This window comes from Triticum dicoccoides, chromosome 5B, assembly GCF_002162155.2.
Source record: "Triticum dicoccoides isolate Atlit2015 ecotype Zavitan chromosome 5B, WEW_v2.0, whole genome shotgun sequence".
Taxonomy (NCBI): Eukaryota; Viridiplantae; Streptophyta; class Magnoliopsida; order Poales; family Poaceae; genus Triticum; species Triticum dicoccoides.
Window position 1 is genome coordinate 585,751,488 of NC_041389.1, and position 3,394 is coordinate 585,754,881.

A 3,394-nucleotide genomic window follows, 5' to 3' on the forward strand; every position below is an offset into this window, starting at 1 on the left:
ATAGATATAGAGGAAATTGGCCCGCGGATTTGCGATCCCACAAGAAAATCGGGACAGATTTGAAGGATCAATCCCACAAACTGGCGGTTATTTTAGCGGATGACCCGATTTGCGAGATCTTCTAGACGCTCTTAGCTTCCTTTTTGTGCACAGAGAAAGTGTGCACACTGCATACATGTATACATACACAAGTTTTTTGATTGATGGCTCTGCCGAACACGACGTCCAAGTTTCAAGATGCTCGATTTGCTTTAGATGATAATGATATGTACACTACACGGCGCAGATCGATCGAGCACAATCATGACACACTGCACATTATGTAGACTAAAAGAAAAGGCCGAATTCGAGATCAAATATATTCTTCCTTCAGAGCAAAGCAATCAACCACGGATCGTTCTCCACTCTATCGAGTCATGCATGCTTTACTCGATCAACAACTACTCCAGTCAAAAGGAGGAGCTCAGCCGCTTGCCTCATAGACAGCGACACTTCAAAATCTCATGATAGTAATATCACCGTTACAATTGCCGTTGAAAATTGCAGACGCTTCCCAAGATGATCAACCGAACAAAAAGAACATTACTCACCAGGAGTCGGGCGATGGCTACTTCCAAACAGCCTGGGAGAGAAAATAAAGAATGGGGACGTATAGAAATCGTGCCGACATTTACTTGGCCGGCGTCACCTGCCAGAGGAAACAAAAACCTGCGGTTCGGTGGATCGAGGTCGGAAGGCGACGGGCGTATATACAACTCCTGCAACTAGCACCAGGCGCTTCCTCGTTCGTTTGCTAAGAGCATCTTCATTGGCGCCCCAAACAGGCCCCCCGGCTAGGGCTGGACACGAGCCGAGCCGAGCCGAGCTTGATCAGAGCCTGGCTTTGGCTCGCTCTGAAGTGGCTCGGCTCGCTCAGCCAACGAGCCTACTTTAGGCGGCTCGGCTCGTTTTAGGTGTGGCTCGGCTCAGACCGAGCCGGCTCATAAGTCATCTGCCCCCAGAGCCTTTGTACCTATGTATATCAGTATATACTCCACAGTCTTGATTCTTTTGCAGCAATTGAACCCATATTTTGAAAAACAAACAGTTTATATTGCTAAAAATGAAACATTCAGCAATCTATTGTTTTAAAAAATGGTCATAGTAATGAAAAATAAGCTTTCTTTGATGAAATCTTCTACGAAAATTGTAATAGATACGAGAGCAAGAATTGGGCAGCATTTCTACTGTATTTTGGACAAAACTTCCTTTGAACTTTACAGAGCAAAACATCAAATATTGACAGCCAAATAAAGAAATTTTGTATAGCATAACACTTACCACTTTGACATAAAAAATGAGAAAATGTTGACAGCCAAACATTGACTAGTGAAAACCACATAATACAATGTTCATAGTTCATCACAAATTCACTACAACATCGTTGAAAAAGCATGGCTCATCACAACATCATTGAAGGTCCATAGTTCATCACAACAAACACATAATTCAAAATTCATCACAACAAACACATAACTCGAAGTTCATCACAACAAAAGAAATGGCACGAGATGATCACATTGACCTCAACAATCCACGTGACAAGATCATGTAGACATCCATCTTCAAAACAGCAAGAGCAACACCCTCATCACGAATGTCTACATGTAACACAGATTTGTAAACATATTGGGATCATGTAAAGATATGAAAAGTGAATCATGTCGAAAGAATAGTTACCAATTGTTGTTATCCCCCACATCAGCAATCCTGGGCAACTTGATATTCTCAACATCGTCCTCCTTATATTCATACCTCTCATAATTATTTGGAAGTCAGCCACATACAAGAAATAGACAGAAACCATAGAAGAAAAAGATAGGAATCATACCACCACATTGAAGTCCTTGTCAGAACCTTTGATATAACTAGCACCGCACACCAAGGCTTCCACCATCTGGTTTCAAAGAACTCCTATAGTCATCTAAAACCACACAAGTAGACATATATAAGTTCAAGAATAGGATCACAAGTTGACAAGTTAACATCCAAAGTAACAAGTAGACAACCCCAGGCGGCACCTCAAACAAAGTATCTTGCTCTTCCTCGTCCTGGTCCTCCTCCTCTTCCACCTCTTCATGATCCTCCTCCGCTTGCTATCATGCTCCATTGCCTAGCACACAAAAACATCACACACACATGAGCTTGGACACATATTTATTTGACTTTTGGATAGAAAAACAGCACACGCACATGAGCTTGCACAAACATATATTTGACTTTTGGATAGTAATAACAGCACACACATGAGCTTGCACAAACATATATTTGACATTTGGATACCAAAAAGAGCACACACATGAGCTTGCACAAACACATATTTGACACTTGGGTACCAAAAACAGCACATATGAGCTTTGGCACACATAAATTTGACTTTCAAAAAGCAAAAATAGCACATACACGAGCTTTCACAAATATATATTTTGCACGTACATACCTGGGAAGATGTAACCTCCCTCTCATAGTAGTTTGCGAGCCAGAGGCAACGGCGATTCTGGCATCCACGCCAGCGCCGGTGGGGTCACGGAGACGTCAAGGTGGAGGTTTCTTTTTTACCCTATACAACAACTCAGCGATTTGGACATTGTTGGAATCATTTGCCAGCTCCCTCGGCAGCCGCGTAGTAGCTGCTACATTGCCCTTCTCATTCCCCTTATGCATCCCCGAGACCGGCAACTTGCTCTTCATAATGGAGTCCAACGTCCTCTCTTTCTCGTTCTCCTTCCCACTCGCCCTCCCCTTTTCCTTGTCCATTGTCTGCACACATCAGCAAACAACAAACGGTCAATCATCAACAACAGTAAACTAATTAGACATGGAGTCTATGAAATTTTCTAGCAAGTAGATTATTTATCAAGCTGTTATGCTACAGCAAGTAGATCATCAACTAGGTCATCAACAGCAGAAAACTAATTACACATGGAATCAATGAAAATTTTGATCTATGCATCTATTCTGCCCTACAACTCCATCCATCCATGATCCATATCCATCTGTCGCTGCTACATCTAGCCATACATCTACTTTGACTACGTCCATCGATCCATCGATCCATCCATCATATGTGTACTGGAAGTTCGAACTACATGACTACATCCATCGATCCATCCATCCATTGATCCATCACATGCATACTACTGAAGTTCAGAGAGCCGCGGCTAGGGATTGGGAAGGAAGTAGGTACCTGCTCCAGCTCGTCCGTTCCGCGAGAAACCAGGGGAGGCGCGTCCGGTGTGGTGAGGAACGGTCGCGCCGTCCGTCGCCGTCGGTGCCCAGTCCGTGCTATCGGTGTGGCGAGGAAACACGGCGTCGCTCGTCGCCGACGATCCAGATTTGCGGCTTGGCGAGAGAG